This window comes from Eriocheir sinensis, chromosome 12 (genome assembly GCF_024679095.1).
Source record: "Eriocheir sinensis breed Jianghai 21 chromosome 12, ASM2467909v1, whole genome shotgun sequence".
Taxonomy (NCBI): Eukaryota; Metazoa; Arthropoda; class Malacostraca; order Decapoda; family Varunidae; genus Eriocheir; species Eriocheir sinensis.
In genome coordinates this window covers 13,344,070-13,351,625 of record NC_066520.1, presented here as the reverse complement: position 1 = coordinate 13,351,625, position 7,556 = coordinate 13,344,070, and the positions used below count along the sequence as shown (strand labels likewise).

Sequence of the window (7,556 nt, the reverse complement as noted above, 5' to 3'; positions counted from 1 at the left end):
CACACACACACACACACACACACACACACACACACACACACACACACACACACACACACACACACACAAACACACGCAGGGTAACATGAATGCCTCCGCGTCCTTGAATGGCTAAAAAATGACGGACTTTTTAACGATGAATTCTACGTATGTACACACGGACGCGCCTGAGAGAGAGAGAGAGAGAGAGAGAGAGAGAGAGAGAGAGAGAGAGAGAGAGAGAGAGAGAGAGAGAGAGAGAGACGCTGAATCATGCACCTTCAGGCAACTCCATCCACATTGCTAAGGGTGTCCAGAAGGGCGTATGAGGAATTAATAACAGCCACTAGACGAGAGAGAGAGAGAGAGAGAGAGAGAGAGAGAGAGAGAGAGAGAGAGAGAGAGAGAGAGAGAGAGAGAGAGAGAGAGAGAGAGAGAGAGAGAGAGAGAGAGAGAGAGAGAGAGAATTGATACCAGTTCGTCCCAAGGAAATGAAAAGGAAAAGACAAAGAAAAATATAGAAAAAAGAGAGAGAGAGAGAGAGAGAGAGAGAGAGAGAGAGAGAGAGAGAGAGAGAGAGAGAGAGAGAGAGAGAGAGAGAGAGAGAGAGAGAGAGAGAGAGAGAGAGAGATGATACCAGCTCGTCCCAAAGAAATGAAAAGGAAAAGACAGAGAAAATAAAGAAAAGAGATAAAGACGAAAAGATAAAAAAAAGAAGAAGAAAAAGACGACAAAGAAAAAGAAGATAAAGAAAAAGATGAAGAGGAAGACAAATAAGAAAATGAAGAAAGAAAAGAAAATAAAGAAACGAAAATTATGAAGATGGATGAGACAAAAAAAACGAAGGAACAAGAAATATTAGTCAGACAGAGAGAGAGAGAGAGAGAGAGAGAGAGAGAGAGAGAGAGAGAGAGAGAGAGAGAGAGAGAGAGAGACTGGGCGTGGGGAATTTCTCGTTTGTATTTCGAGAGTAAACATACAAATACCTGAAGGAATGACCGCCTGAAGGAGTCAAGAGGAGGAGGAGGAGGAGGAGGAGGAGGAGGAGGAAAAGGAGGAGGAGGAGGAGGAGGAGGAGGAGGTCTCACTTTAGGTGTCTTCTCACACCATTGGGTAGAGAACAGAACCCAAGGTCATCAATAGGTATGCTAATGGTCTCTCTCTCTCTCTCTCTCTCTCTCTCTCTCTCTGGCACCCTTCCTTCTCTCTCTACTCCACTTTCTCCCTTTTCTTCCCTTTATTTTCATCCATTTCTTCCCTTTTATTTCCCCTTTTCGCCTTTCTCCTCTCTCGCACCCTTAATTTTCATCCATTCTCTCTATTTTCATCCATTCCTTTTTCATCTATTCCTACCCTTTTATTCCCCCTTTTCTACTTTCTCCTCTCTCGCACCCTTCCATCTACTCTCTACTTCACTTTCTCCCTTTCTTCCCCGTTATTTTTGTCCATTTCTACTCTTTTATTCCCTTTTTCCTTCTTATTTTCTTTATTTCTTATTCCTTCTTTTAGTGTCTTTATTTATCTTTGTTATCCATTACTCGTGACTCTCTTGACCCCATCTTTCGTTTTCTTTGCAGTTCGCTTTATCTCCATCATCCGTTATTTTTTATTTTGTCTTTTACCCACTTCTGTTGTTATTTTTTCTTTCTCCTCTCTTTTCTCCTTTATCTTATCTCCTATTCCTTCTTACACTTGCTTCCTGTGTCCTTCCTTATTTTTCTGTTCTCATTCTCTTTCATTACGTTTCTTTGCCCCATTTCCTCTTTTCTCCTCTTCTCCTTCTTTTACTTCCTCCTTATCTTCTTTCCTCTCTCATCCACTTGCTATCCATATCCTTCTTTATCTATTTACTTCTTTCTCCTTCCTTCACATTTCCTTGCTTCATTTCCTCTTCTCTCCTCTTGTGCTTCTTTTACTTCCTCCTTATCTTCCCATCCTCTCTCATCCACTTGCTACCCACGTCCTTCTTAATTTTTCTAATTTTCTCCTTTCTTTACATTTCCTTGTCCCATTTTCTTTTCTCCTCTTCTGTTTCTTCACCACTTCCTGTTTTCCTCTCTCTCTCTCTCGTATCTTCAAGTCCTCGTCCCCTTTCTCATTTTATTCCATTATCTCACTTCCTTTATTTCCAACCTCCTTCCTACCCACCTCTTCTTCCCTCCTTTACTCTCATCCTATCTTCTGTTTCCTTCTTATTCCTTCCTTCCTTTGCCCTCCTTTTTTTTATTTGCCTTCTACACATTTTCCTCTTTTTTCGCCCTTTTCTCTTTCCCACGGTTTTATTGGTTTATTTTTCCTCCCTCCCTTCCCCTATACACTCCCTTCCTCTCTTCCTTCCTTCCCTACTCCATCCCTTCCCTCCCCCCCTTCCTTCTCTCTCTCTTTCTCTCAGGCCAATCATGAGTTTCAATCTAAAACTTCTTCCTTCCTTCCCCTTGAGCGACTGCCGAACGAAGACAAATTACAGAAGAAGGGAGGAAGGAGAGGATCGGAGAGGGAATAAAATAAAATAGGATGAAGAGAGGGACGAGTGAATTTGACGAGGTGAGAGACACGGGGGAGAAGAGAAAGAAAGAAAATGGGAGGAGGAGGGAGGAGAGTGAATTTGAAGAGATGGAAGACCCGGTGGAAAGAAATGAAAGAAAGAAGGAGATGAAGGAATGAATTTAAAGAGATGGGAGACACGATGGAAAGAAATGAAAGAAAGAAAGAGAGGAAGGAAGGAATTTGAAGAGATGACACGAATTATAGAGAGGGTAAAAGAGAAAGATCGAGAGGGTAAATAGAGGAGAGACTGAGTGCAAAATAATAATAGTAATGTTTGAATAAATATATGAAGGAAGGCATGGTGAGGTGTGAGAACGTGGAGGAATTCTCAGAAAGGAAATACAAGAAGAAGAAGAAGAAGAAGAAGAAGAAGAAGAAGAAGTAAAAGAGTATGAAGAATATGAACGTAATGATGATAATGATGACAACGAAGACAATGAAGAAATGGCAAAGAAAATGAAAAAGAAAATAAGGAAATAAGACAAAAAAGAAAGGAGGAAAATAAATATGAAGAAAAAATAAAGGAAAGTCACCAAAGCTATATTTTTTGGGGCATGAGAGAGAGAGAGAGAGAGAGAGAGAGAGAGAGAGAGAGAGAGAGAGAGAGAGAGAGAGAGAGAGAGAGAGAGAGAGAGAGAGAGAGAGAGAGAGAGAGAGAGAGAGAGAGAGAGAGAATGTCTTGTACTACGTGAGGCATAAGAAGCTCCACGAGTATAAGAAATAAAAAGAAAGAAGAAAGGAAGAAAGAAAGAAAATAAAAAAAGTAAAAAACAGGGAAGCCTTGTCGTAGCTAAGCCTCGAGGGATCGGTAGAGGAAGAAAATGGAAGAAAAGGGAGGAAAGGAGAGGCGGAAGAGAGGAAGGAGAGCAGGGAAGACTGGAAGTGGGAATTAGGAAGGAATAAGGGAAGGAATAAGGGGGACGGAGGAAAAAGAGAGGAAGAGAGAGAGGAAGCGAAAGAGGGGAGGAAATGGAACTGAAAATTAGTGGATGCCATGAAGAGAGAGAGAGAGAGAGAGAGAGAGAGAGAGAGAGAGAGAGAGAGAGAGAGAGAGAGAGAGAGAGAGAGAGAGAGTTTATACAAGGGAGGCTCTTTGCTACGCCCTTCCGTTCACACTTGGTATCAAAGTGGCAAATCTCTTCCTCCTCCTCCTCCTCCTCCTCCTTCTCCACCTCCTCTTCTCCTTCCGCCTAATGGGATGAAAGATAAAACAAAAAAAAAAAGAGTGGAATAATGGAATAAGGAGAATGAGTAAAAGCGATGAATGACGTAAACACACACACACTCACACACACACACACACACACACACACACACACACACACACACTGGATGGCTTCTCGTGGTAAGTGGATACAGTGGGTGGATATGGTTATAGGGAGAGGATATAATAGGCCTGGCGGGAGATTATAGTGTGAGCAGGCCTAAGACTCTCTCTCTCTCTCTCTCTCTCTCTCTCTGCACACGAAGCATTATAGAAAAACGGTCTAACTTATTTTTATGCCACATATGCGTCTTGTCTCTTTGGTTCATTCATTCTCTATCCTTTGATCGTTCTATTTTATGTCTTATTTTATGTTCTATCGTTTATATCGTTCAGGTGACATGATTTAGGAGGGTAACTCAGCTGTTCGTAAGTGCGTATCTGTGTGTGTGTGTGTGTGTGTGTGTGTGTCATAGTATACTGGTTATGAATCGCTCTAAAGTTTATCGCCGCCCAAGAACACATATTTGACAAGGCTTTCGTAGGGGTTGTGAGCATTTCCAGGGGTAGTTTTATGACCCTGGTGGTAGTGTGAGTCTTCTTCTGTACCATGAACCTGAAGAAACACCCATTGGAACCCGACTGACCCCCTCTTTGACCTTTAGAAATGGCTGATGTGAGAAGCGAGAGTGTCTCATAATACCAACCATAGTATGTCTCTTCGTATGTTAGTGCTCTAAGTTAAAGTGTCTCTGTATGTTGGTGTTCCTCTCTCTCTTTATTATATCGCTTTACCAACACCCAACCATAAGAGAGAACAGACCAGATCATACAATACTACATCCCACTTTAAAGGCATCAAGGGCATGAATTAATGAAGGGGGATTTCTGTCTGATCTGTCCAGGTATTTTGCATCGTCATCTTCACCGCCATCAATCAGCGTTACCATCACGAGTATTACCATCATCGCCACCATTACCACCATCGTTACGTCATGTTCTTTCTATGGGTGTGTGTGTAGGGGTGCATGAGTCGGGGAACGAGACGAGGTTTAGTAACATAAGGAAACGAAAGGAGAATTGAAATAGAAGACAATAATTAAAGCCATGTAAAGGAAGAGAGCTTATGGAAATGGGTAACAGTCCACCATTCACATGCCTTCAAGTTTGTAGAAGATGCAAGTTTATAGAGATGGAAGAGTTAAAGAAAAAGATAATATTCCAGAAAGATAAGGAAAGTTGGCTTATTCGAAATGGGTAACAGTCCACCATTCACATACCTTCAAGTTTGTAGAAGATGCAAGTTTATAGAGATGGAAGAGTTAAAGAAAAAGATAACATTCCAGAAAGATAAGGAAAGTTGGCTTATTCGAAATGGGTAACAGTCCACCATTCACATACAATCAAGGTTTTATAATAATAGATGTAAAGATGTAGCAGAGGTAGAAGATAAGCAAGAAGACAATAGTTAGAGTTAGAGGAAGATGGCTTGTTGGAAATGGGTAACAGTCCACCATTCACATTCCTTTAAGTTTGTAGTTGATAAAAGTTTGAAGATTGAAAGATTTGAGCAAGAATACGAAAGTTGATTAGATAAGTCAAAATGGTGTGGTGGGAAAGAGTAACACTTCACGATTCACACACGTTCAGAGTTCATACAAATTTGAAGGGATGAAAGAGCTAAGTAAGAAGACAGTTAGATAATAGATAGTCAGATAGTGAGTCATAGTTAGGTAGATTTGTAAGGATGAAAGAGCTAGATAAAAAGACATTACAGTTAGATAATAGACAGTCAGATAGTGAGTCATAGTTAGGTAGATTTGTAAGGATGAAAGAGATAAATAAAAAGACATTACAGTTAGATAATAGACAGTCAGATAGTTAGTCATAGTTAGGTAGATAGATAGAATTAGAAAGTTGGATAGTAGCTGCAAATTTGTAGTGATATAAGCATTATTGAGGAAGAAGATAATAGATACAGATAAGGGAAGATGAAGTTTTGAAATTGGCAACACTTCACGACTCACATACCTTCAAGTCATCATCATCATCACCTCCATCAGGCTGCTGGAATCGTATCTCATCAGCCATTATCATCACAATCATCAACGTCATCAATCTGAAAGGAGAAAAAATCATTGTTCATGTAGACATTGGAGTTCATTATAGAGTTCTCAATGTGTGTGTGTGTGTGTGTGTGTGTGTGTGTGTGTGTGTGTGTGTATGTGTGTGTGTGTGTGTGTGTGTGTGTGTGTGTGTGTGTGTGTGTGTGTGTGTGTGTGTGTGTGTGTGTCCATAGCCAGCCTCTCACGGGTTGTCACTAAGGAGAAGAGGAGGAACTTTCTTCGCAAATACATTCGTCCTTGTTAACTTTTCCTCCCTCTCGTAGTTCATTCATCCTCATTCATCGCCTTTCTTGCAGTTTCCGTTTCCGTCAACCCCACTCTCTCTCTCTCTCTCTCTCTCTGGTAAAAAGGACAGCGCATATCGGGATTACACGTACTTTTTTTTTTCTCTCTTTTCACGTGCGGCACAGAACATTAACCTGAAGAAGAGAAAACCCAGCAACAAGACGTTCCTACTCCTCCTCCTCTTCTTCCTCCCCCTCCTCCTCCTCCTCGTCTTCTTCCTACTCTTATTTTTCTTCTCCACCGCTCTCCTTTCCCTCAGTTTTCTTTTCCCCTTCCTACTCCTCTTCTTCCTTCTCTTTCCTCCTTTTCCTATTTAAACTTTTCTCGTTCCTCCTCCTCTTCATCTTCCTTTTTTTCCTCATCTCCTTTTTCCTTTCCCCAAATTTCTCTTCTCCATCTTACTTCCCCTCTTCCTTCACCTCTCCTTTTTTTATTTTCCTTCCCTCGCTTCCTCGTCTTTTTTTACTGTTCCCCTTCCTAATCGTCATCCTCTCCCTCTTCCTTTTTTCTTCATCTCTTTTCTCCTTTTCCTCAATTTTCTCTTCTTCCTATACTTCCTTTCCTCCTTCCTTCTTCTCGTCTTTTTCTCCTAGTGTGTATGTGTGTATGTGTGTATGTGTGTGGGGTGGTGGGGTGGTGGTGGGGGAGAGACTTTAGGGAACACACAACCCGCTGATACCAATTCCACAATGAAGAAAAAAAGAAAAACAAAAAGATAACAGATTCTCAGCTCGCGTGACCGCCCTCTGAGTCTAATATTCTTGAAGTCTTAAATCCCTAATCTGCTGCCGCCGCTTCCTGCTCCCTTTCCCCCACCCCCACCCCTCTTCCCTCCTCCTCCTCCTCTTCCTCCTCCTCCTTCTCCTCCTCCTCCTGCCTTAATCTCCGTGTCCCCCCTCAGGCTTTTTGCAGTTACAGTGAAGTTCCTTTGATTTCTGGTACTTATATTTTTACTTCTCTCGGCTCGACCATTGCCTTTCATCACCATTACTGTCTGTCTGCCTGTCTGTCTGTGTCTGTTGGTTTCGTTTTCTATGTCTGTCTGTCTACCTTCCGTCTCTGTCTGCCATTTTTCATTTTTTGTTTGTCTGTTTGTCTATCTGCCTCTGTCTTTTCCGGCCTATCTGTGTTAGTATCGTTTTCTTCGTTTTGTTTTTGTTTGTCTGTCTGTTGGTCGGTCCCTCGGTCTTTCTGTCTATCTGTTTCTGTCGATCTGTGTCTGTCTGCAACGTCTTTTATTACTTATTCATTCTTTCTATTCTTCCATCGCTCTTTAAATCCATATCTAAATTTCTCTTTCCTTTCGTTCTCGTCCCGTCTCGTCTCGTCTCGTCTCGTCTCGTCTCTCTCTCTCTCTCTCTCTCTCTCTCTCTCTCTCTCTTCACCCATAACAATCGAAACGGGGCCTGTCGTAA

At 41.7% G+C, this 7,556-nt stretch overlaps 1 long non-coding RNA gene across 1 annotated transcript in view; it reads right to left on the bottom strand.

Moving 5' to 3' along the window:
* Nucleotides 1–5,760: 5,760 nt before the first annotated feature.
* LOC126997434 (uncharacterized) overlaps nt 5,761–7,556 on the bottom strand; it is a 121,129-nt gene continuing 119,333 nt past the window's right edge. The window contains exon 4 of the long non-coding RNA XR_007752110.1: nt 5,761–5,849. This is a non-coding gene — a long non-coding RNA (uncharacterized LOC126997434). The remainder of the gene's footprint in view (nt 5,850–7,556) is intronic.